This window comes from Pseudorca crassidens, chromosome 17 (assembly GCF_039906515.1).
Source record: "Pseudorca crassidens isolate mPseCra1 chromosome 17, mPseCra1.hap1, whole genome shotgun sequence".
NCBI lineage: Eukaryota > Metazoa > Chordata > Mammalia > Artiodactyla > Delphinidae > Pseudorca > Pseudorca crassidens.
In genome coordinates this window covers 4,721,322-4,748,485 of record NC_090312.1, presented here as the reverse complement: position 1 = coordinate 4,748,485, position 27,164 = coordinate 4,721,322, and positions in this window count along the sequence as shown.

Below are 27,164 nucleotides of genomic sequence, written 5' to 3'. Positions count from 1 at the left end.
GCCCAAGATGAGGGTTATCAAACCCAGTCTAGGGAGAAGAGGAAAAGTTTCCTGGAAGAGGGGATGCCTGAACTGAGCTCAGAAGGATGGCTGGGGAGTGGGCAGGTGGGCAAGGTTGTGCACCAGTAATAACATTCCCCTCTTCCTAAATCCCTCACAGGACGAGCGAGAGCACGTGGCGTATTCCAGAGGGAAGTCGAGTGTCTCAGAATTGGAAGGTGATGGGCTGGCGAGAGCTCAGGCTGGAGAGGTAAGGTGGAATTCACGGGGAGAGAGGGCTTTCACATTTGAAGAAAGGCATCTACCAAGGCAGCCCGAGCCTTCCTTTGTGACTTAGAGAAGGAACTCGTGCTTTACCGGGAAGGCCTCTGGGGACCAGGGCAAGTCTGCAGGCACGGGGGCCTCCTTTGATTTGCTTCCAGGCAGAGATCCACAGCAACGTTAGAGAGGACGGGCTAGAACAGAAGAGGGACCAGTAAGGGGGTCGATGCAGCGGTCTCAGAAAAGGCACAGAAAAGGGGAGAGGTGCTGTTCAAGCAGAAGACTCCAGGGCGCGGTGGGAAGTAGGTTGAGGAAGATGTGTGGGGAGGAGTCTGGCTTGAGTGACTGGGTGCCAGTTACTGAGGGGAAGCAACACGGGCTTGGAGCAGGTGGAGGGCAGTAACGAGTTCAGGTTCAGACACCTTGATTTTCAGGTGTCTGTGGGACATCCAGGGCGGCCATCCAAGGGCAGGTGAATACATACATGTGTCCTTCAGGAGAAATCTAGGCTGGAGATGGATTTGGGAGACATTATCATAAAGGATACCAATGGATGCCTGGAAGCAGTGAGGGAAAGAAGAGGAGGAAGAGAAGCCAGAAGGAATCTCTGGGTTATTTTCACTATACTTTCACCCCAACCCAGGGAAAGCTTACATTTCTTCTCCATCATTCACTTTCTTTCCCTGATTTTCCACTGACTTTTATGGTGGAGAGTACAGTGCAGTGTGTTTTGACACACATAAAATACTGAGTAGAACAGGGTGTGCGCAGGTGGAGAATCATTTTCATAATTCTTTTTTTTTTTTTTTTTTTTTTGTGGTGCGCGGGCCTCTCACTGCCGTGGCCTCTCCCGTTGCAGAGCACAGGCTCTGGACGCACAGGCTCAGCGGCCATGGCTCACGGGCCCAGCCACTCCGCGGCATGCGGGATCCTCCCGGGCCGGGGCACGAACCTGTGTCCCCTGCATCGGCAGGCGGACTCTCAACCACTGCGCCACCAGGGAAGGCCATTTTCATAATTCTTCGTTCTGGTCCTCAGCACCGCACTGGGAGGTTTACCCAGGTAGGTAAGCTCATTTAATACCCTTAGGAGGCATCCAGCAAGACGGCTAGCATCACCCCTTCTTTCCAGCTTAGAAGACTAATGCTCAGAGATGGCAAGTAATTTGTTCAAGGTCACAGAGCTAAGGTTTGAGAGCCCCAAGAAGGGACGGGGGAAGGGCAGAGAGACAAAATCAGTCAATTCTACTCAATATTCTGTAATGACCTATATGGGAAAGAATCTTAAAAAAGAGTGGATATATGTATATGTATAACTGATTCACTTTACTGTATACCTGAAACTAACACAATATTGTAAAACAACTACACTCCAATAAAAATGTTTAAAAAAATCTGTGCCTGCCGACACTTCCACACATTACTTCATTTAATCACCGAAGTCCCTCCAGGAGGAAAGACCATGACACAGGTCCTGTGAGGCGGGGCGTGTGCTCCTCTCCCCAGCCCCGTGCTCAGCACACACTGCCTACCGCCATATTGGATGGGTGAATGGATGGATGGATGGGTGGATGGACGGATGGGCTTAAATGAACAGCCACAACAGGAAAACGGGATTTTTGAGCCATAACATCTGTCACTATGCTGCAAATTACAGCCAAATTAGCAACAGAACTAAGCTGGCTCAGACTTCTTTGCGGCCTGGTCATCATTCACCAAGTGTGTGTAATGAACAACGTAGGAACAGGGTAAAGATAGCCTCATCTGTCTCCCAGGGTTCCCTCGTACGTCTCTGTCTGGCTCAGAAATAGAAACAACCCAGCGGCTCCTCTGTCATTCTAAAGAGCGTGGAAATGGATTTATACTGGGAAACATTCAAGAGGGGCAACCAGTGATCATGAAGGCTTTTCATTTCATTTCCCGTAAGAGATATTACGCTTTGGGATTGAGTGTGATCAGATAACCTTGTCCCAAAGGCCCATCAACCTTATTTCAAAGGTGCCAGTCGGGACGGGTGTTTCCAAGGAATTGCAGGGTCAGATTCACGTGGAGTACAGAGGCCCGTGAGAAGGAAGGGGAAGCTGGAGGACATGCAAGTCTGGCTGCTTGGAAGGGATGAGCAGAGCCCTTCTTCGTCCTCTGCCAGGGGTTCCTGAATCTTTCACAAACCACTACTTCAGCGTCACCTCCTTCGTTAGGACTTCGCTGACTCATCCCTTTCTTCTCCTCATAGAATTTGTCACCCCCTAATTTATACCTCAGGAAAGCATAGGCTTTGGAGTCAGAAAGATCCAGTGTTATGGATTGAACTGTGCCCCCCATCCCCCAAAGGATGTGTTGAAGCCATAAGCCCCCCATAGGCTCAGAATGTGACCTTATTTAGAAATAGGGTCTTTACAGAGGTAGCCAGGCCAAAATGAGGTCATTAGGGTGGGCCCCAATCCAATATGGTTGGTGTCCTTATGAAAAAGGGAAAATCTGGACACAGAGACAGACACACACAGAGGGAAGATGATGTGAAGAGACACAGGGAGAAGACCGTGTGAAGACAGAGGATTGAAGTGATGCAGCTACAAGCTGAGGAATGTCAGGGATGCCAGCACATCGCCAGGAAGTAGGAGAGAGGCCTGAACTACCTTCACTGCCCAGTAGGAACCAGCTCTACTGATACCTTGATTTTGGACTTCCAGCCTCCAGAACTGTGAGAGAATAGACTTCTGTTGGAGGTACTCTGTTACAGCAGCCCCAGGAGATAATACACTCAGGTTCAGTAAAGTCTCCAATCTAACAACACTCTCCCCACCCTGGGTCCCTATGAACGTGGAGAGGAGACCTGGGGAGGGATTCCTGGGTGGAGAGAGGGCTGCCGTGGGGCTGCCTGCGCTCCGTGGTCCAGTGTGCCAATGGAAACAAAGTGGGGAGAAGGATCTAGGCATTGTGCTGGGACCCAGACAAGATGCCCATTTGCAGAGCAAGAAAACTTCTGCAGTAAGAGGATGAACCATATCATCAGAGACAGGAGCTGAGAGGGGCTTGGGAGAGATCCAGGCAGAATGGCACTCCACGGCCAGGGGGATGTTCAGTGAAGGGGGTCCTGTAAGGCCTGGGGAAAATGTCACAAAAGCCCCATTAGAGAGGCAGCAGCTGAATGTCTGATCAAAGTGAGACAGCCAGGAGTGGACCACACCATGGTCTCCAAGGAAGGAGGGAACAATTGTCCTTCTTCTTCCATGCCTCCCTCCCTCCAGCCCCCTGAGAAGTTGGTGCCAACAGAGGAGGGGCAGGGGGAAGAGGTAGGATAGAGTCAGTCCTATGTTCGTCTCGCCCCAGGCCCCTCAGGGCAGGGGTCAGGTCTAGATACTGCAGGGAGAGAGATGAGATATTAATGGGAGAGTTTAGATTTGAACTGAACTTGACTAGACTTTTTAATAACCAAAAGTGGCCTGAAAGCCAAAGAACGTGTCCAAGGTTTGTACAAAAATGGGAAGTATAATTTGAGCAAGTATGGTGGAAAGCAGAGACTGGGGAGAAATATAATTTATCCAACTTGTCAGGTACTGAGTTTAGGGAGTTCAATGTTATTGACTGAATCACATTGACACAGCTGCGAGTAATTGAAAACTTGCCCGACGTCCAACTCATTCTCAGCCTGAATCTCATAATCATAATTGATTCTATTTACTTATATCAAAAATCTACTATATAACAGCTTCTGAGACAGGCTGTTTACAAGCCCAATTGTCTTAGATCCTCACAACAGCATGAAGCCATAAAATTGTTATACTTTTTTCTCTATACAAAAGCTAAGATCAAGAACATTCATAACAGTATGTAGATAGACTCCCTTCTCCCACAGACATGGGGATAAAAACTAAGGATCATACACAGGACTTACTTTCAAGAGTAGCAAAGCTCCAGAGGGGCTTTCGTTCTCAACCTCGGACCGACTTCTGCACCAGTGCTGGGGCTGTGACTGGAAAGAAATGGGAGGCCGCAGTGCTATGCGGATGTGGAGATCCTGGCTGGGGTACTTGAAAAACTTTCATCTCAGAATTGCTCAAAACCTCTGGGCTGTCAGGCTTGTCCCCTTCCTTCTTACATAAGACTACCCCTTAAGTCATTGAAGATGACGCAGGAGTCTCTGCATCACAAACAATAATTACAGTTACCTCCCATGATGGCTACCGGACCAACAGCTAGCGTTAAGTCACAGCTGGAAAATTGCTAGATTTGCTGGCTGAGGACAGGATCTCCTCCCCGAAGGAGCTACAGGACCTGCCAACGTGTACGGAACCGGATGCCGAGGGTACCAGCCCAAGAAGGATGAAACAGAAGACTAGGTAAGGAGAGTGGAGAGGCACAGAACATTCTCTCACAATACAGTGGTCAATCCCCTTGCAAAGACCCCACACACTGCTAGGATAGCTCTCGGAACCCTGGAGAAAGTGGTGCCCACGGGTGACGAGGAAAAGTCATGGCAGACATTGGAAATAGGATCCAAGGTTCAGGGAAGTGGGCGCTACGGTGGACATGTGATATGTCACCAGCTCTCTACGCTCGCAAAAGGGGCTGGAGGGCATTTCAGTTCACACAGCCACCGTGAGACACTCACTGGTAAGAAAAGCACCAGTGTCCTCGAGGAGCTTGTGGTTGTCTTCAAGGGCAGGATGACAGTGGCAATGCTGGCACACTACAGAAGAAATAACAGGATCCTTGAATGATAAGGCCATTGATTTTGTATCCTGTGAGCCTAGTTGCAGGGCAGGAATAAAGAGGTAGACATAGAGAACGGACTTGAGGACATGGGGTGCGAGGGCGAAGCTGGGGCGAAGTGAGAGTAGCATCGACATATATACGCTACTGAATGTAAAATAGCTGGTGGGGAGCAGGCGCACAGCACAGGGAGATCGGCTTGGTGCTTTGCGATGACCCAGAGGGGTGGGATGGGGGGTGGGAGGGAGGCTCAAGAGGGAGGGGATATGGGGACATGTGTAGGCATATGGCTGATTCGCTTTGCTGTGCAACAGAAACTAACACAGTATTGTGAAGCAATTATACTCCAATAAAGATCTATTAAAATAAGATAAAAATGATAAGGCCAGGTGGCAGAGCTGGACTGTTATAAATAAGGTGGGAACATTGACCAAAATAAGCAGCGGATCAGAGTGGCAGCTGTCTCTGTGACCCCTCAGAGAGCTATAGAGATGGTGGTTAGCACATGGGTAAAGACATACGGGCAGCAACAAAGTTATTGTTCAATCTAGTAAGTCGAAGAGATAGCAAGAACTGACAGCCAAATGCAATACCTGACCCTACACTGGATCCTGGAGGGGAAACTGCTATAAAGGACATTTTGGGGTCAACTTACAGAACGGGAAGGAAGGGGACAGAATAGATTAAAATATTGCACCCGTGTTAACTTGATTGAACTTGACAAAGCAGAGCTTCACAGACGTGGTGGAGGCTGGTCCGTGTTCCTCAAGATCTCAGGTGATTGTCGGTCCTTCCTCCTGTTTGGTGCTTCCTACCCTGGCTTCTCGCTCCTCATTGACGTTGTGTCCTAAAACTCCCGAGACCGTTACACTGTCTACGTCCTTTAACCCAATAACCCCCACCCCTCATCCAGAATTTACCTGAGGGGAAGAATCCCCAGTGCGGAAAGCCGTACACACAATACGTATGTTCATTACAGTAAAAAGAGGGGCTTCGTTAAGTATGGATTTTCCAATTGGGATGTTACAAAGCAATTGCAAATGGTGTTTATTCACCCTAAAAGCATAATTAATATTGCTATGTAATCAGATGGCATTGAAAGATTGCATCAGTGTTGTGAAGACAATTCTATTAAAGCCATGGATGTCTGTGGCTAGGAATTGGAAATTAACATTTGAACACCTACTATGTGCACCGTGCTCTGCATAATAGCTGTTCTGCTGCCACCACTTGGCTGGCTTCAGAAATGAGAGCTGTCAGAGTCTTAAACAGGGAAATCTGAGACTACAGAGGCAAGCCGACTTTCCCAAGGCCCCTCAGTTACCACGTGATCGCCGCATAATTTGAACTCAGTGCCCTCGGACTTTTAAAAATAAAAAGCCCTTATTTTACCTCCCACTGTGTTATCTAAAACATACCGAGAAATAGGGTGGTGGGAATACAGGTAATTTTTTAAAAATATCGGTTTTCCGATACCACTGACGGAAAGACAACCATAGTCAGACAAAAATAGTATTCACAGCGAAACTATGTTTCCACCTCCAGTTCAACTCTCTTCAGCTAATTTCTCAACCTCAGCACTATTGACTTCGGGGACCAGATCATTCTTTGCTGCCCTGTGCACTGCAGCGTGGTGAGCAGTACCCCTGGCCTACACCCACTAGATGCCTGGAGCACCTCCTCTCCAACTGTGACAACCAAAAATGTCTCCAGGCATTGCCAGGGGTGCCCTGGGGCACACAGTCACCTTGGCTGAGAACCACTGAGCTAATCCCTTTGCATCCAAGGTCTCTTCTCTTGCATCAACAGGGCTCCGTGTAAGACATCAGCCCTCATCTCCTGGTCATCACTGAATGAGCCTCGTCAGCTTCCACCCGTGGTCTAGGAATGAACAAAAGGCCATAAAAGCAGCAATTCTTGGGGTTAGGGCAAGGCAGTCTCAAATAAAATATTCCTTCCAATTTTACATCATTGCATCAGGAAGGATTGTGGAAGCCGTTTGTGTTGGAGATTATGATTTCTGAGAGAGGAATCACTTTGAAATCTAAACATCATGGCATGCATACTGCTCCAGAAACATATGTCCTGAGATGGGCTGCGGACCAGCTGCCAGCTGGAGCTCGGTCCTGCCCTGCTACCCGTTCACTCGCTCACCCATTTATCCACTGGTTCATCCTCTCTCCATTCAACAACTGTTGGGTCCTGGGAGAACCACAGTGGGAGAGATGTCGGTTTGCCCTCTGGCTCCAAGGACCCTCCCCTCAAGCGAGGATGCTGGAGGAACAGCCTACCTCAGTCCTGAGGTCTTGGGAGACCTGCGTTATGGTCCTGGCTCTGTTTGTGACACACGATTCAGGAAAATCACCCCTCTCTGGGGTTCAGTTTTTTCCTCTGGAAGATGGGAGGACTGGACCTTCCCATCACCTTAAACAATTGTGTTCCTGACAATTGCAGCCAATTTCATCAGGCCATCGATTCTGAGACGTGGGGTGGTCTCTAAAACAGGGAAATTACCCGCCTCAGCTGGGCTTGCCTAAGGGGCATCAAAATCAATCTCGTTTTCAAGGAACTCCTTCCTGACCCATGGACATGGGGCTCGTTTCCACCTGTCCTGCTCAGACCTATGGACTCATTCAGCCCTGTCTGGAATTCGGACTCCACAGCTGATTAGCATAACCACCATGAACACCGCACCCCCCGAAGCACCTAGAAACCCCTGACTGATCCCCTCCTGGACCCACCCTGTGATTTCCTTCCCTGACGAGATGCCAATCTCAGCTTTGCATTGTTTTTGTCTTAGTCTGTTCATCTTCATTTTATTCTTTTCCCTCGGATAATCCTCATGGCCCTTTCTATCACCTTCTGTCCTTCTTCTCTTTGGTGAACTTATATGTTCTTTTGTTTGCTTGCTTGGTTTCATTTGTTTTAAGTACTAGCTTTTTCTGGGCGAAGAATCAGGCATCCCTCAAACCTGGTTCTGCCTCTGCTCCTCGTGTTCAAGGGGTGCTCCTGGGCAAGACGCTCAACCTCTGTGAACCTTAGTAAGTTCATCTGAAAAGTGTGGGTCCCAATTTCTTTATCATAGGACTGTCACGGGGCTGAATGGGATGGAGCTATGGGCCTGGAACGTGGTAACTGCGCTATCAGTTTTGGCTGTCACACCATCCTTGTTTCAATTACAAGAAGAGGAAGAGATGAGTGGGAAAGGCAGCTCTTTGCAGAATCACAGTGCCTCTGCTTTGGAAGGAACTTTAAAAGGACACCTGGCACAGGAGAGCTTTCCAGGCCGCCATGCAGCCTCTGTTTAAGCACTAGTTATGGAAGCCTCCCTGCCCTATGAGGCCGTCCCTTCCAACACCCACAGTTCCCCTTGGAAATTTCTCATCTTCTGAGCAAGTGTGTTGCCAATAACCTCCAGATGCTACCTTGGTTCTCCTTGGAGATTGAAGGAGAGGCAGTTACTCTGTGCTCAGACCCCCTTGGCAGAGTTGGTGCCCTCCTTCCCCCAGTTCCTGAGAGTATCACCCCCTTCTTAGGGGATGCTTTTCGTTGATAAGAGCTACCTGGCTTGGAAGGAGCTAGGAGGTCATGTCCCCACCCCAGAGGCGTGGGCGGCCACAGCCAGTGGCTCACTGACATAGCAGTTCAAACACATGGCCCCATCGCACAGCTGGGACGGCCCTGTGTGCCATTCATGCTCCCAGCTACCCCCGGGATCAAACTGAGGACACGCTTCAGCTGAAATGCCTTAGCTTTGGCTCTACCCTATTCTGTAACCTCACTTCCCCCTTCCTGGCTCCTCTGAGCTCTCCACCAATGGATTACTTTCACGGAAGTCCCCATCTCAGCCTCAGCCTCAGGAAACCCGCCTAAGATGGGGCCTCAGAAAATAAATCATCCGCGTGACAGCCCCTCATCCCATGACAGCCGTGTCCAAGGAGCCCTGAGAAGTTTTTCCTTTGAAGCCAAATCTGGCCTCTGCACACCGACATGGAATTAAATCTCGGAGACAGAGTTTTGGGTGAAGTAGAAAAGGATAGCTTTATTGCTTTGCCAGGCAAAGGGGGACGTGCGGCCTAATGCCCTCAAAACTGTATCCAAACTTGGAGAGGGTAGTGAGAAGCTTTATAGCAACGGCTCAAAGAGGGCGTGATCAGCTTGTGGACTGGTTGGTGGGGAGGTAAGTGGGAGTCGGCATCATCGACCTTCCGGTTCCACCTGGTCTGGGGTCTGCACGCTTGTGGGCAGCACACAGTTAACTTCTCCCACCTGGTGAGGGTTTCAGTGTCTGCAAAACAGCTCAAAGGATATTGTTGTGTGTATCTCTTGAGGGGGAACCAGGACCCTGCCTCAAGGCTGCACTATTGTTTCTGTTGACTGTTTGTTCCTCCCTTGTCTTGCATCCCCTCCCTTCTCTAATTAACAACCCCCTGAATCTGCCCCTTAGAACTCAGGGAAGGTCATGGAGGCTGAATGAAGCCTATGTCCTATAATCAAAGAAATGGGAGACCCAGAAAGGCTTTTATGCACAGGAGCCCCACAGAGCTCAGTTACACCTTCTCCACACTCTCACCCTCTCACTTTATACCCCCTATGATATCCTGTATCCTCTCACCAAACTCTTCTATCACCGCATGGAATGACTTCACCAGAAAGAAAGACAGAGCCCAGATCATCTAGTCCAGAGGTGGCAAACTCAATTGCTTAAAGGGGCAAAGCTGGTAATATCAACCAGTAAAGGAGCTTGGTGTAAGACACTAGGGAGGGGTGGGGACTGTGGCTAATGGAGAGCACATGGTCTCAACTAATGCAGACCTGCTCCTCAGCTCCAGTGGGCTGCTCGCTGCCTTTGAGAAATTAGAGCACCATGATGCCAACCTGATATTTCCAGAGAAGTCAGAAGTTCTGCTTTCATTTTTTTTTTTAATGAGAAATCTCCTGAACTTCACATATTGGCAACTTACTCAAAAAATTCTCAAACCCTATGTAAAGTCATCAGACTCTCCCTATTTTAGTCAAATAGTTCTTATTTGGGGTAGAGGAGCACATCTACTCCTTGGTGACAGCTTTGAACAACTGCCAGTGGAAAAATTATTCTCAATATTATGCCAAATTTTGAATACAATTGAGAAGAGTCTAGAAAACCCAGAAAAAGAGCAAACCCCCGGCAGAATCAACGAGTGGGGTGGGGAGTGGGGGGTCACTGATGGCATTCATCACTCTCAGAGGTTTTTCTACTTATTTTAAAATAAACTTTACAAGGTACATTTTAGTGTACAGTTTGAAGAGTCTTGATAAGTAAGTACACCATCAAGATATAGTTACAAAATCGTATAACTGGTACAGTTTCTCCTCCACTTCTTCCAGCCCAGGCAAACACTATGGCTTTTTGTTACTTCAGGGCTCGATTTGTTTTTCCTAGAGTTTCCTATAATTGGAATCATACAGTATCGTTTTGTGTCCGGCTTCTTTTGTTCAACATAATGGTTTTGGAATTCATCTGGAGTGTGTATGTCAGTAGCTCCCTCTATTTTTATTGGCAGGTTGTATCCTATTCTATGAATTGCCGCCATTTGTCTATTCACCAGGTGATTATTATTTAGCCACAAATTCTGGTCATAATAAATCCTTTCATAACTAGGTTGCTGACTGTGCAGCCATAGATTTTATAAAAAGCTGTGGTGGTGAAGTGGATACACATTCAATTAGGACACTGATTTTTTTTTTTAGTTGGATTTTGAGCTTATGATATCAACATGAAACAATGACATTTGCCTCTTAGATTCAGTTCCAAAATGTAAGGAACCATACTACCCCATAAAAGCCATTTACTCAGCTTTGTGAATGAATTTTTCATTTGATATTTGAGCTGATTACATTTTTAAAGTTCAGACTGGCTGTCTGTCTGGTGGTCTAAACCCTAAATGATTAATAGCTTTCTTCTTTACTTGAGGTCTTACAGAATTTGTCTCCTTACTGATAGACTTTCTGAAAATTAAAACCATTTATCATTTAAATAATTTTTAATGTTAAGTTGATACCTTAAAAAATGTTTGCTTTTTTTCCCTTTCTTTTTCTCTCATTCTTTTTTTTAAAAAAAATAAACTTTCTAGTATGAACACATATGAGGTGGCTTAAACGAGCAGGGTTCGTTCTTTTTCCTTCTTAAAGAAGGAAAATTGAAGGGAAAGTATGAAGGGATCCCACACACCTCATCTCCAGAGCACTGCCATCAACATTCCCCACCAAAGTGGTACATTTGTCACAATTGGTGACCCTACATAGACACTTTATTATCACTCAAATTCAAATTTTATATTACAGTTCACTCACTGTACATTCTCTGGGTTTGGACAAATGTATAACGACATGTGTCCACAATTACAGTATCCTCCAGAGCAGTTTCACTGCCTTCAAAATCCTCTGTGATTCCCCTATTCATCCCTTTCACTCTCCACTCCTCTGACAACCATTGATGATTTTACTGTTTCCCTAGTTTTAATTCTCCAAAGTCTCATATAGTTGGGATCAGAATGTGTAGCCTTTTCTGTTTGGCTTCTTTTACTTAGTAACATAACTTACAGGTTCTTCTGTGCCTTTTCATGCCTTGGTAGCTCACTTCTTTTTAGCACTGAATAATATTCCACCCTATGGATGGACCACAATTTTTTATCCATTCACCTACTGAAGGATATCTTAGTTGCTTCCAATTTTTGACAATTATGAAAAAAGTTGTAGTAATATCTGTGTACGGATTTTCCTGCAGATGTAAGTTTCCAGCTCATTTGGGTGGGTACGATGAAGCATAACTGATGGATTGTATGGTAAGAGCATGTTTGGTTTTGTGAGAGGCTGCCGAACTCTCTTCCATGGTGACTACCATTTTTTCTGCGTTCCCACCACCGATGAATGAGAGTTCCTGTTGCTCCACAAATGCTCGTCAGCATTTGGTGTTGTCAGTGTTTTGGATTTTAGCCATTCTGATAGGTGTATAGTGGCTTTAATTTGTTGTTTTAATTTGCAATTCCCTGGTGATGTATGATGTGAGCATCTTTTCCTATGATTGTTTGCTAGCTGTATATATTCTTTGTTGAGGCGACTCTCAGGTTTTTTTAATCATAAAGAAAATAACATCTGCTGTACAACCGCTGTGTGCCCTCAGTTGTAACTTTCAATTCCCCTGCTCACTAGATTATTACCTCCATTTCTCAGCTGAAGAAAGTGAGGTTCACAGAGGCAAAGGTCCCAAGCCGGCAAATGGCAGTGTTCCAGCTGGAAGCCAGCTTCACGTTCATTTGACGGTGAGCGCGACGCATTGGAGCTGGAAGCACCATTTAGAAGCTTGTCAACCAAAAGACAGCCCTAAAAAGTAAAGCTTTCTCAAAATAACTCTTCCATTTAAACTGGAATGGATCAACGGAACATGAAGCCATGCTATTCTAACAGGCCGAAGTCTGGCTTTCTATAATTCTGCTGGGATAGAAATTCTCGATGAAAAACCAACTGTGGTCAGATTGGTTTGAGACTGAGATGATTGATGGAGACAAAGGTGCTGTGACAGTGGCCCAATTAAGTTCTGCCCTGGAGAGGCAGGTGAGGTACCAGCCCTAGGAACTTGCTGTGCCCAGACCCTGAAGGTCACTTCTCAAGTCTCAGCGGGAGTGGGAAGAAGACAGGCAGAGCAAGCATCCTGTGCCTTTGACGCACCATCATAGGGATCTAATCAATTGCTGTGACGACCATACAGAAACAGGACAGGAAAGCTATCTGGCTGAGACACCGTTGGGACGATCTCTTTTTTTTTTTTTTTTTTTTGTGGTACGCGGACCTCTCGCTGCTGTGGCCTCACCCGTTGCGGAGCACAGGCTCCGGACGCGCAGGCTCAGCGGCCATGGCTCACGGGCCCAGCCGCTCCACGGCATGTGGGATCTTCCCGGACCGGGGCACGAACCCGTGTCCCCTGCATTGGCAGGCAGACTCTCAACCACTGCGCCGCCAGGGAAGCCCGGGACGATCTCTTAGGTAAGAGTTCAATTTAGACAAAGTGGGCTAAACACGTTGAAATAAACCTGAAACCTCCTTTTCTTGGGAGGCCATCCTCCTTTTTTGCACAACTCTCCAAACTGTACAACAAATTTCTTACCAGAAATATGGAAGAGGCCGGTATATATCTGAGTTGCACTTCTTAAGTATTGACAAGGTGCTCATCTCAGGAAGCACGTGGTGTCAGTTACCAATTATTAAAGTAGCAACTCCCAAACCACGCTTCACCATTTCAAACAAGCTGCTCAGCCCAAAGCTCTTGCCGGGGCTTCTAGCACTTTATTCAAGTGCTCTGTGGGACCGGAAGTGACAGGTGCGTTTCCACAGACTGGGCTCCGTATGAACTTTCTGGGAGGTGCGTACTGGTCAGCTCAGAGCGTGCTCAGCCTGGGGATGACGGGGACAAACCCGTAAAACAGTGTAACTTCCCAGCCCATTCCTCCAGAGAAGGGAACCAGAGGTCTTACCTGGCAGGAGGTGTCCTCGAGAAATGTCAGCCCCGGGCAGCCCTCCTCCTGGGGGGTCTCCTGGTAGCACATACTTAACCCCCCAGATCAGCAGTTCCACCTTTTGAGAGGATTTCCAATAAGTACTTTCCAAAACAGGGGTACAGAAAGAAATAGCTTAGAAAATTAATAATAACTAAGCAAGTAAAGGTCAATTTCAAAGAAAGAGTAAGAGACAGATAAATGTATTATAAACAGTAGATAGAGAAGCAAAAAAGAAACAATCACCCTTCGTCCCATCACCTAAAATAAATCAGTATTTTGAACACAGCCCTTCTCTATTTTGGGGGGTTTTTTGCATTAAATTTGCTTGGAGAGAGGCGGTCCTTTTTTTCTTTTTTTGGCCACACCATGAGGCATGTGGGATCTTAGCTCCCCTCCCCGACCAGGGATGTAATCTGTGCCCCTTGCAGTGGAAGCACAGAGTCCTAACACGGGACCACCAGGGAAGTCCCGAGGCAGTCCTTTTAAAAATCTAGGTCTTCTCCAGGATTTAGCTGAAAATTACATTTGAGCTATTCACAACTGGGTCAGAAAGAGATTCTAAGATGAACCTAAGACACTTAATGGGCTTCCAAGGGAAGAAGACACAGGAAGGATAAATCTTGTGGCTTAGGAAGACAGGTTCCACGTGTGGGCCCCGTGCAATGGGTCTGATTGAATCAGTAGAGTATTTATTTGGCAACATAGTATACCCTGCATGCATACGTGTGTGTATGTATGTATATATATATGCCGATAACTTTATAAACTATGTAGAAGGGTGATGTATATCTCCCAGAACATTTAACAAAATTGTCACAAACACACGTGTTTCATAAAAGCTTGCAAATGACTGCCTTTGGCTAACTTATAGAATATTAGGATGCGTAGTTGCTTCATCATCAGACAAAATCACCCTTCACGCCTGTTTTACAGATAGGAAAACCAAGAAATCACTTGAACGAGTCTCACTAAAATCGTGCAAAATGAACTGAAAACCAGACTTTGTGAATGACCTGTACCTTTACTGTCAAGACAGAGGGTCTGTATCCATGCACGAATGTTCACAACACAAAGCATCAAAGCATAGATCGCTGTAGTAGCCACTCCTCCCCTACCATATGTGTCACAGTAAGATGACAGGAGTAATTGTTCTGCTTGGGCTCATCATTCTGGAGAGAAGACCACAGGTTTGCTAGTTATCTCATTTACGAATCCTAGTCAATCTGTGCCCCGAACACTGTAAGACTCACTCTTGCCTCAGGTGAACAGCCCCCTTTCTGAGGCATCCAGAGGGTATGCTCGTACCAAGCCGAGCTTTGACTGGCCACCAGTTTCCCTGGTCATCTTTGTATGGGGTCTTCCACAAAGGTAATGTCACTTTTAAACAATGGATGTCACATGGAGGATTTTTAAGCCTTCAAAGACCCGTTATTTCAACACTTCACTTGATAATATCCGCTTCCTCTTTGCTCCATTTTCTTTTTGTTTCAAGAGTAGAGAAAATTGCACATAAAGATGAGATTTAGGGTTAGAATCCATTTATTCCTTTTCATAAAACTGCAGACTTCTCTTTTAAGAAACGACATCTGTGTCTAGCCAAACATGAAGTAGGATTCGCAATGTCTCTCTGTTCCTGGAACCCAGACTCTTCAGTTAGAAGCAAATGATCAGTTGCCTGGAGTCCTTGGTCTTCTGTGATGCCAGCCTTCCCCTGCCCCGGCCCTCACTCATATCTGGGCCCTGGGTGGCACTACACAGGGGTCGGCCATGGTGAAGTCGTCCCAGCCTGGCTCTGGGGGAACCTCGCCAAGTGTTTCACCGGAGGGCCGCACAAGGGTGGATGTATCAGTCTTCAGATGACGTCTGGGCAAAAGCGGTTATGACTGCAAATTGAATAAGTGATTTCCCCCATGGAGCTGGGACGGTAATCTTTTCTGTCTTCACCTTAATGGAATAAAAAGGGCCCAAGTGTCTTAATTTCCTCTGGGAGGAGGGGGTGGGGTGTCTGGAATGCATGATCTACTTAAGGAGATTCTGGGTCAGCCCCCTTCCCCATCGCAGGCTCTTCTCCCTTCAGCCACCTCCAGAGGGATCATTTAAAAATATAAATACAATTGCATCACCCTTCCTGGAAAGCCTTCAAAGCCTTTTCTTCACACAGAAAATCAAATCTCAAGTCCTTGCTATGTCCTTTGAGTTCCTAGCGATTTGTCCAAGGGCCCATTTTCAACCATTTTCCACTCGCTGTGCTCCAGCCAGCTGTTCTTCCAAAACACCCAAAGTTCCCCCACTTCGGGGCATCACAGGCTGCACTTCTTCAGACGTCCTGCACCCTCACTTCCTTCAGGTCTCTGCTCCAAACTCACCTCCTTCCATAGTCCTTCCCTGACCATCCTTTTTAAGCCAACAACGGGATCACACCCTATCTCCTCGCCCTGGATGTCTTTTCTTACTAGCAATCATCACTCCTTTGCAATATGCTCTTTCCCATCAAAATCTCCCACTCAAATATGAAATCCCTGAGAGCAGACGCCGTACACCCAGCACCTAGAACGGTGCCTGACACTTGGAAGGCGCTAACCACTACACTTGTTGAATGAATGAAGTCCATACAGCCTACGTCTGTCTCCTGCTGAGAGTCTCAAGTTTCGTTGGGGGAAGAAACCGATAAGAATCATCACACCCTGCTCAACATCACTAATCATTAGAGAAATGCAAATCAAAACTACAATGAGATATCACCTCACACCGGTCAGAATCATCAAAGAGTCTACAAACAGTAAATGCTGGAGAGGGTGCGGAGAAAAGGGAACCCTCTTGCACTGTTGATGGGAATGTAAATTGATACAGCCACTATGGAGAACAGTATGGAGGTTCCTTAAGAAACTAAAAATAGAACTACCATACGACCCAGCAATCCCACTACTGGGCATATACCCTGAGAAAACCATAATTCAAAAAGAGTCATGCACCACAATGATCACTGCAGCTCTATTTACAATAGCCAGGACATGGAAGCTACCTAAGCGTCCATCGACAGATGAGTGGATAAAGGAGATGCGGCACATATATACAATGGAATATTACTCAGCCATAAAAAGGAACAAAATTGAGTTATCCGTAGTGAGGTGGATGGACCTAGAGACTGTCATACAGAGTGAAGTCAGAAAGAGAAAAACAAATACCATATGCTAACACATATATATGGAATCTAAAAAAAAAAAAAATGGTTCTGAAGAACCCAGGGGCAGGACAGGAATAAAGACACAGACATGGAGAGTGGACTTGAGGACACGGGGAGGGGGAGGGGTGGGCTGGGACGAGGTGAGAGAGTGGCATGGACATATACACACTACCAAATGTAGAATGGATGGCTGGTGGGAAGCAGCCGCATAGCACAGGGAGATCAGCTCGGTGCTTTGTGACCACCTAGAGGGGTGGGATAGGGAGGGTGGGAGGGAGACGCAAGAGGGAGGGGATATGGGGATATGTGTATACATATGGCTGATTCACTTTGTTATACAGCAGAAGCTAACGCACCATTGTAGAGCAATTATACTCCAATAAAGATATTGAAAAAAAAAAGAATCATCACACCCACATCCCATGTGCTGGGTGCCTTGCTCTCACGGTGTCTGATACTCACACACCCCTGAGCAATAGAGACAAAGGAGACACTGAAGCCAGTTCTTCAGCAATTTGAATTTCAATTCAATTGAGCCCAAAGTGCCTCATCCAGCCACCTGGGCAAACGCAGCATCGGTTTCTTTCCCCAGGCTTTAAAGAGGACAGAAGCAGGTGCTTCAATAACTGAATCTCAAATCCACTGAGCCCCCTGCCCACTCCTGCCCTTGAACAAGTTCCCCTCTTCTAGAATCTCTGGGCATCCTCAGAAGGTGGGAGGTGACCCACGTCCATGGATCGACCCTGTTCCTCTTGCCATCACAGTGGGCAGCTTCAGGCCTCCACAGGCCCCTAGACCCAATGCCGAGGACCTGACCGTGAGACCTCTGTGGCTTCCCCGTAAGGGCCAGTCTGGCTCTGCTGCGGCTTCTACGAGTCAGGCTGCCCTGGCTTTGTTTTTCACTGAGTGGGTGATTCAGTCTTTGCTGCCGATGACAGAAATATCCCCATGATCCTCATGGGCCTGTGTCTTTAGAATCGAGAGAGACTCTTGGAAAATGTTCTCTTTAGAAGAGAGGAGGAACAAGTGACCGCCATCTGTGCCGTTGCCCTCTTCCAGTCCATGTGCCCCTCTGGGGCCGGGCCGCAGTACGTGACCTCGCTCTCACCTGCCTTTGAGTTCCCAGCTCCCTCAAACACGGCTTGTTCCCGTCGCCTCGTTCTTCTCGTCCCATTGACTTCAAGTAAGAATCGTACCTGCTACTTATTGAATGTCGTGAGCTTACTGTGAACCTGCGTGAGCTGATCAATTTCCATTCATTGATCGTATCTTATTCTTGTAATGACCCCTTGGGACTGGAAACTCCTATCTCAAGATGAGGAAACTGAGATTTACTGAGATTCAGAGGTTTTCTGGTTTGCGGCCTTGAGGCGGGTGAGTGGCTGAGCCATGTCACGCCTTCAAAATTAATCGAGAAACAGAGCATTCAATGTAAACGTGAAAGACTTGTTTTTCCCGGGCACCTAGAATACAGTCTCTATGGGCAAAGATGTGTGCACAAGAATGTTCGTCTTGGCACTATTTATAATTGTGAAAAATTGGCAATAACCTTAAATAGCAACACAAACAAGCGATGAAAACTCCATGTAATGAAATATTAGGCAGTCGTGAGGAATGGTGATGCAGAGCGATGCTGGTTTTCATGTAAATTTGCCTAATGAGTATCGTCGAATGGAAAAAGCAGATTATACAACCAGTCTCCCGTCTCGTTCTCTAGACGTTAATGCCAAAGTGTTTCTTCTACAGCTTTACAGATATTTTCTGGGCATTTGAAGGAATTCAGATGCAGAGAGAGCAAAGGAGAATAAATCTGTTTAATAAAATAGAAAAAAAAAACCCTGCATATGCTGTTCTGCAACTTGCTTTTTTCACTTAATCTTGAGCATCAGTCAATTTCCATTGATTGAGATCTTTCCTTTCTGTTGAAATGGTCACACTGCATTTTATTTATTTATTCAACATTTATTGAGAGCCTATTACATGCCGGGTGCCGTGCTAAGCACTAGAAAGTTTTCTCAGATAGTTGAGTGTACTGTTCTTTACTTTTCTCTTCCTCCATTGATTAATATTTTTCTTTTATTTCTCCTGTTACAAACAACACTGCAACAGATTTCCATGTGTGTGTGTATTGCTCTGTTGTGTGTCTCTAGACTAAATTCCTAGAAATGACATTACTTGGCCAGAGAGTAAGCAGAGCTTCAATTTCGATAGAATTTGTTTCCTGGACATCTTAACTGTGAGAGTCCAAACAGTAAAGGAATGTGAGCTTTTCCCAGCACAGAGGAAGAAGCTGACGGAGACTTCAGAACAGACAAGTCAGTTTGTAAAGTGGATCTCAGCAAAGAAAAAAGGAAGAAAACCACGGTGTAAGGAGAACATACGCCATACTTGACATGTTCCATCGATCAGCAAATGTTTCCCTCTCTACAACTGTGTTTCCCAAGAAGCAACATGACAGGTGTCAAAAAACGTTTGAGTAGCATGTGGGGTAGATGTTGTGATCCCCACTCTGCGGGTGAAGCCGAGGGGATTAGAACCTTGTTCAATCCCACCCAGCCTGCCAGCGACAGGATTGCCGCCCAGAGGTCACCGAGTCCCCCTGCAGGACAGGTCAGAGGTAAGGAGCATGGTGCCGGGAGATGAGTGAGGACTTGTTTGCAGTGCTGCCCTGCTGGGATGGAAGTCTTAGAGCAAAAGCTGGAAAAGCAAGGACAGAGCGATAACGTCCTGGCTATGAAGTGGCATTCCCCGTCCCTCTTGTTTAAGAACAAAGATAAATCCACTTTCGTAAATCGCATGCCCCTCTCTGTATTATAGGTATCCCTCTTCCTTCCCCGTCTGCTGTACAAGCATCCTTTGCCCCGGCCCTCTGGCTGGGCGGTATCAATCATCTGACAAATTGCAAAAGCTCACATCTCCTGCCTGGCTTCTCACTTCCCCACCTTTGCCAGGAGAGGGAAAGACTCCTAACTAACATTCAGAGCGTGGAAAGTAATAGAGCTGCAGAAACCGGTGGAGATTTGGAGCCAGTTGTGACAGCTCATAAGGGCTAAGTGTGAGCTCCTCTTCCCAATTCCTCAGTGACAGCATCCCACTCGGAGCTAGCATTTGATCGTGGTGGTAGTATTTACTTCATGAAAATTGGCAGATGCAAGAAAGCAGAGCCTTTTTTATTTTTCTAAAGAGTCGTTAAACATGTACCGCTGATGCAAACCGTAGAGGAGCCTTAGCTTGCAACTACTGAGTTCTGCCCAAGACCAGAAACTGGAGTCGACATATGATATCACTTATACGTGGGATCTAACATATGATACAAATGAACCTATCTATGAAACAGAAACAGAACCGTGGCATAGAGAACAGACTGGTGGTTGCCAAGGGGGAGGGGGGTGGGGGAGGGATGGAGTGGGAGGCTGGGGTTAGAAGATGTGAGCTATTATACTCAGAATGGATAAACAACAAGGTCCTACAGTATAGCGCAGAGAGCTATATTCAAGATCCTATGATAAACCATAATAGAAAAGAATATTAAAAAAAGAAAGTGTATATGTGTGTAACTGAATCACTTTGCTGTACTGCAGAAGTGAACACATTGTCAATCAACTGTACTTGAATAAAAAAAATTGATTAAAGAAACTAGTGTTGGAAGCACCTGGCCCCATTTGCACAGGTGTAGATGGCCACCACCCAGGGCTCACCTGCATGCCTGGTCAACCCAGGTATTTACACGCTTGTGGTATGAAGCGGGGACTAGATCTCCATTTGCAGATGAGAAAACTGAGGTTCAGCGAGACGAGCACGAGCTGAAGGCTCATTTCTCCAACAAGCTCTGAGTGCCCAGTCTGTCTGCCTCTCGAGGTTCACCCCTTTTCACTGCCTCCCTCAAACTACTTCAAGATTCACATCTCTCTGGCTTTGTACAAACTCAGTTCTGTTCCTCCTTAACTGCTAAGTGCTTTTCAGTCTTCCTGATCCCACAGAGAGAATTACTGGCCCACAGGAGTGAATGCACCGAGAGACAGCTCGGTGGTCAGGCTTGGGTCGGGAAGGGCTCTGGCTTGGAATCTCTGTCATTCTCCCCAGCCCTGGCCTCCTCCAGGTGACGCTTTATCCCTGAGGGTAGAAGTTTGCTGCAGCAGCCCTGGGCCTCCAATCCAAAGAAAGAACAACTCTTGGGCCCTGTGGGATCTCTCTTAAGAGCTGGGATGCTCCTTTCTCAAAAGTACCCCTCAGAGACCTCCCTGGTGGTCCAGTGGTTAAGACTCTGTGCTTCCAATGCAGGGGGTATGGGGTTCGATCCCTGGTCAGGTAACTAAGATCCCACATGCCATGCGGCACGGCCAAAAAAAAAATTTTTTTTTAATTCTTTTTTAAATGTCCTCCAAAGCTCCCTCTCACAGCTGACTGTTCCGATGAGACAAATCCTATGACCAGAGGAATCACATCACCTGTGGCTGAGTCCTTTCTGAATGAACGAATCGCTAGTAAAATGTATGGTTTTAGCCTGAATAACCTGTGTCTGCCCTGGAGCTGGGAGTGGGGTCAGCATCTCTTTAAGCGCCCAGGAATGTAGGGGAGAGGGGGCATCTATTAACACCAGGTACTGCAAACAAGGAGGAGATGGGATCGATGTTCACTAAGCAGCTATCTTTTTTACCTACAGCCCGGATCCCTTTCCAGCACTTAGTAAACACTGAAACAATGTCTGTTTCCACGTGACTCACTTGTTACCCTCTTGTGTCCTGCAGGGCGTGTCTCGATCTGAGCCTAGGTGAATACCTAGCCAGGAGGGACCAGCTCCCTGTGTCTGCAATTTACCCCCCCATAGTCCATCATCAGGGTTTGGAAGCTCACTGGAGATCCTGGGGGAGGTGGATGGCCTCTGCCTTACTCCAGATACAGTTGACCCTCTGAATCCATGGGTTCTGAATCTGTGGATTCAACCAAACATGGATCAAAACTACCTATGTTTTTTAAACTCCAGAAAGTTCCACAAGGCAAAACTTGTGAGTCAGCAGATATTCATGTAGCATTAACATTGTATTTACAACTGTTTACATAGAATTTACATTGTATTAGGTATTATAAGTAATCTAGAGATGATTAAAAGTGTACAGAGGTTGTGCATAGGTTATATGTAAATACTATGCCATTTTATATGAGGGGCTGGAGCGTTCATGAATTTTGGTGTCTGCAGAGATCCTGGGACTAATCCCCCATAGATACCAAGAGACAACTGTATGGCCTTTCCCACTGCTCACCTGAAGTGTGAATTTCTTGCCTAGGAGGCTTCAGAGCTAAAGCAAAACTGGGCTAAAGATGTGTTTACTGAATGAATGAATGAGTGAATGAACACAAGGTTCACGTCACTCATACTTTCAAGGGATGGCAGAGCTGTGGAGTTATTGATGCTCTGGGATCCTTCTTCCACAATTACATTAAAAGCTCGATTATCTTGGGAATTGGGAATAGATTACATCTCCATCTGGAATGAACAAGACAAGAAGATCATTAGAATAATGACTAAGGATATACAATCTCTGACATTTAAAGGACACTGTTTGAATCCGGGCCCCAAGTCACTGACTCCTCCAAGTGACATTTCAAGTTTGGAGGGTCAGAACATCATGGAACTAAATGAGGCCTCGGAGGTGATCTCATCGGACCAGCTCATTCTATACTGGAGGGGGCTGAGGGCGAGGGGAGAGGAAACTTGACCAAAGGAGTTTTAAAAAGCACTGTGCCCGAGGCTGGTTCTCTAGCTCTCACGTAAATGACAGCGTTCTGTGACATTCACAGCCACCTGGGCACCAACCACACTAAGCTTCTACACACAGCACAGGTCTGACGTCATCTGGGCCACGAACCTTCTCCCCCTTCTGTCTGAGTTATTCTTCTGCCAGAAAAGGTCTCTTACCTTTAAATAGGGTGCAGCAATTTGCACACTGTCACACAGGGCTTTTCAGAGAACCAGTTGTGGCCCACGCAACCTCACCGGGAGTGAACAACAGGAAGTGTGTTTCTCGTTTCATTTGATGATTTCAGTCTGCATCCTTTTTCTGTAATAAACTGTAACCATGAGTAGAGCAGTTTTTCTGAGTTCTGTGAGTCCTTCTAGTGAATCGTTGAACATGAGGGTGGTCTTGGGGGGAGCCGGATACAGCAGCCTACTCTGTTTATCAACATATTGCACACATGTTGAGGGTGTCGTATCAAGATGGACAGAGCATGGTCTGGACCAAGGGTACTGATTTTGTCCGTGAGCTTTAACTGTATAAGAATCCCAACCTTAGTGGCTCACACAATTATTTACGTAGTCATGCTTTTGTAGGTTCCAATTTGGATTAGTCTCAGTCAGCCTGTTGTTCTGCTCTCAGTTGGGCTCACTCATGTGGTCAAATACAAATCAGCTGGTGGTTCTGCTTCAGGGGCTGGTTGGATGCCAGATAGGGCAGTGGGGGAGACTGGACGGTGTGTCTCTCTTCATCCAGCGGCTTGTCACATGCAGTAGGATTCCAATTGCTCCAAGGCAGAGCCCCAGTGGGCAAGCACTGGAGTCTCTGCGTGCTTCCTGTTTGCTAATATCCCACTGACCAAAGCTAGTCCCACAGCCAACCCAGACTCTAGGTGCAGAGAAATAGACTCTGTACATCGAAACGTTGCTAGGCATGGATACAGGGAAGGGAAGAATTTGCAGCCATTTTTATAACCTACCCCACTGGGACACCAGGAGCTCCCAGGAGCCTGGCGTCACAGGACAGGGCAGTGAGAGACAGCAGGCTCTGAGCTGGGTGACTGAAAGCCAGCAGACTTCAGCACACTCTTTTTGGCAGTCCCCACCTGGTGCAAGGTTGCTCCAGCAGCTGAGTCAATAAAAACGATAAATTCCCCACCACTCACCACACATCAGCAAACCACAGTTTATTGTTCGGTTTAAAAAATAAATAGGGACAGTTATTCCAATGGCATCAAACCCTATCAGAAGTGCCTCACACTCATTGCTTTACAAAATCCCTTCCAAGTCTCTCATGCCATTGTGTCCTCGGGGTAATTTTATGAGTTAGGAGCTGTTCTCCTCTATTTTTAGATGAGTAAATTGAGGCGTGGTGAAGCAATATAAGTGCCCACCCAGATTCATATTCTATATGTGATTCCAACACCACTCTCTCAGAGCGCTGCTGCGCCGCCTTTAATTTAGCATCATAGGCACTGCTCCCTTTTAACAGATGAGGAGGTAGAGGCTTCCAGCAGTTGGTAAATAAGTGGCCATGACACCCCTGAGAGTCACCGCCTCTGTGTGTTACAGCATTCATCATGCACGTATTACTTCCTGTGGGCGCTTGTTCATAGCAAAAGCATGGAGCAGGCAGCAGCAACATGCCCAGGGCTTTCTTTCAAGGAGTGCCAAGTCATTAAAAATACATCTTTGCAGGGTTTTGCTCTTTTGTTTGTTTGGGTTTAGGTATCATATAAGGATCCATAGATCTGGGCAAGAAGAATTTCCTTTCAAGTAGGTAATTCAGAATATGGGCATCAAGGGGAAAAATCTCACAGTTTGGAGGGAAAACGAAAAAGAAAGAGGCAAGTACAACCAGCGGGTTTGTGGGCATAATTGCAATGCTCAGAACACTGGCCTCTCCCAGGGATAATGCTGGACCCTGGGGCCAGAGAGAGGAATTCTCCAATACGAGTTTCTGCCTGGAAGACCCGCCAGATGGATAGCAAGATGGAGGATTGAAACAGAGGAGCTGGGGAGGGAGCCGACAGCGGAGTCCTTTCAAAAGTGGGTCTGTTCTTCTCGCATGTTAGGATATTGGGGAAGGTGCCCTTGCTCTTGACTTTCACTTGCCACCCCGAGCCAGAGTGATGCATCCTGCTCTTGGTCATGGGCCTTGCCAACACTGCCCACTGGCCTGGGAATAGTTTTGCCCTCCTACGGACTTGCGGACTTTGGCCTTTGGAATGCTGAGGAGTGGATGTCGACCCATTTCAGCATGAAATGTTCAGAGTTGCCCCTTTTCTTTGTTTCCTTTGCTCCTTTTTTTTTAAATTTATTTTTTATTTTTTTTAACATCTTTATTGGGGTATAATTGCTTTACAATGGTGTGTTAGTTTCTGTTTTATAACAAAGTGAATCAGTTATACATATACATATGTTCCCATATGTCTTCCCTCTTGCATCTCCCTCCCTCCCACCCTCCCTATCCCACCCCTCCATGCTGTCACAAAGCACCAAGCCAATATCCCTGTGCCATGCGGCTGCTTCCCACTAGCTCTCTACCTTACGTTTGTTAGTGTGTATATGTCCATGACTCTCTCTCGCCCTGTCACAGCTCACCCTTCCCCCTCCCCATATCCTCAAGTCCGTTCTCCAGTAGGTCTGTGTCTTTATTCCTGTCTTACCCCTAGGTTCTTCATGACATTTTTTTTTCTTAAATTCCATATATATGTGTTAGCATATGGTATTTCTCTTTTTCTCTCTGACTTACTTCACTCTGTATGACAGACTCTAGGTCTATCCACCTCATTACAAATAGCTCAATTTCGTTTCTTTTTATGGCTGAGTAATATTCCATTGTATATATGTGCCACATCTTCTTTATCCATTCATCCAATGATGGGCACTTAGGTTGTTTCCATCTCCGGGCTATTGTAAATAGAGCTGCAATGAACATTTTGGTACATGACTCTTTTTGAATTTTGGTTTCCTCAGGGTATATGCCCAGTAGTGGGATTGCTGGGTCATGTGGTAGTTCTATTTGTAGTTTTTTAAGGAACCTCCATACTGTTCTCCATAGTGGCTGAACCAATTCACATTCCCACCAGCAGTGCAAGAGCGTTCCCTTTTCTTCACACCCTCTCCAGCATTTATTGTTTCTAGATAATGAGATATCATCTCACACCAGTCAGAATGGCCATCATCCTTTGCTCCTTTGATGCTCCCACCACAAGGAGCAGACTCAGCTGTGGGAGGCAACTGGTCCCAGGAGAATGTGACACTGGAGCAAAGCTGAACTTGACCCCAACACTACAAATGAGAAATAGAAATGTTTGCAGCTTGAAGCCACCGAGGTTTTAGATGTTTATTTTTGGGTGAACCTAAAAAAAAAAGCTAATCCACATGCATACTTTGCTGGCCAGAAGACCCCTGCTCTGTGCTCTGACGTCAAGGCTTGTGTACCCCTTGACCTGGTCCATCAAGAAGTCATGTCTGTTTCTAGGACTGGGTCCCTATTTGCCTAGTCCTGGTGCCAACAGGTGATCGATTCTAGGTGTATTGTTGGCCCTAGTGCGGACTCACACAGTTCACTCATCTGTTTAAGACAATATTGAGGTGGAGGTTCCCTAAAATGTACCTATGACTTATTGTGTAGGGGCACTTTACACAATCCACGTCATCAACTCTCCTACCCTCCGGAAGAGCAGATATTAGTAAGCTGTGTTATAAGAGCAGCACGATGCATGGCATCCCCCCCTTCCCCCCCTTCCCCCACACCCTGCTCTCACCAGGTGAGATGAGCAGGGCTGCAGGCACAGCCAGGAGCTCGAGTGGCCGGCCCAGAGCCCCGTGCTGGAGGAAGAAAGTGACCAAGCTGTTTCGTGGGTCACTTGGCTTCATATGTGGGCACAAGCCAATAATAGACTCAGTAAATAGGAAAAAATTATACCATGTCATTCTGGGGGTGGTTGTGAAGATTTATTCCGATAACATTGTCAAGCACGGACACACAGAGGCAGTCAGTCACGGAAGATGTTGGTCTGATTCCTGTTGGAATTATTGGCCTCCTCACCATAGCGAGGGGGAGCTGGTGGTAAGCACATCAGGCTACCTGCGCCCACCTGCCCCCTGCCCTTACCTCTGATCTGCTCCCTGTTAACTAACCCACTCCCTCCTGGGTGCCAGTCCTACATCACACAGAGTCCAGGGTGATATACTGAGTGGAGCAGCACCATTAAAATCCATCTGATCTCAGTACACGACGTCCCCCACTGTGTGAAAGCACAGCGTTCCCATGAAATCTTTCCTAAGCCGAAACGGTGTAAAGCAAAGAAGCAGTTGCCTTAGGACACATCTTGCTAATGGATGCACAACATAATTCAAGGTAAAGCACAGACAGTTCAAAGCTTACAGCGGCTCGATGATCCGATACCGAGTGTGGTTCCCGGGAAAGAAGGGAGCTTGGCGGGGCTGTTCTCGCTGCTTTGTGTACTCACTGCCTCTGTAACAGCTTAGCTGCCTGCCAAACAGACATTGAATGTGATTTTCACTTGTCTTTTTTCGGAAAAGTGAAAATCCTCTTCTGTTAGCCAAAACAGGTACTACTGTAAGTCTTTCATAAAAACGAAATGGCGTAAAATGAACTTTCAAAAAGCAGGGGGTACCTGTGTGTGGCCCTCTTAAAGGTCTTCCTAGTGTCAGCCCCCTTCACCCTCCCCCCATATGCTCTCTGGAGTGACCAAAAGAGTAATTAA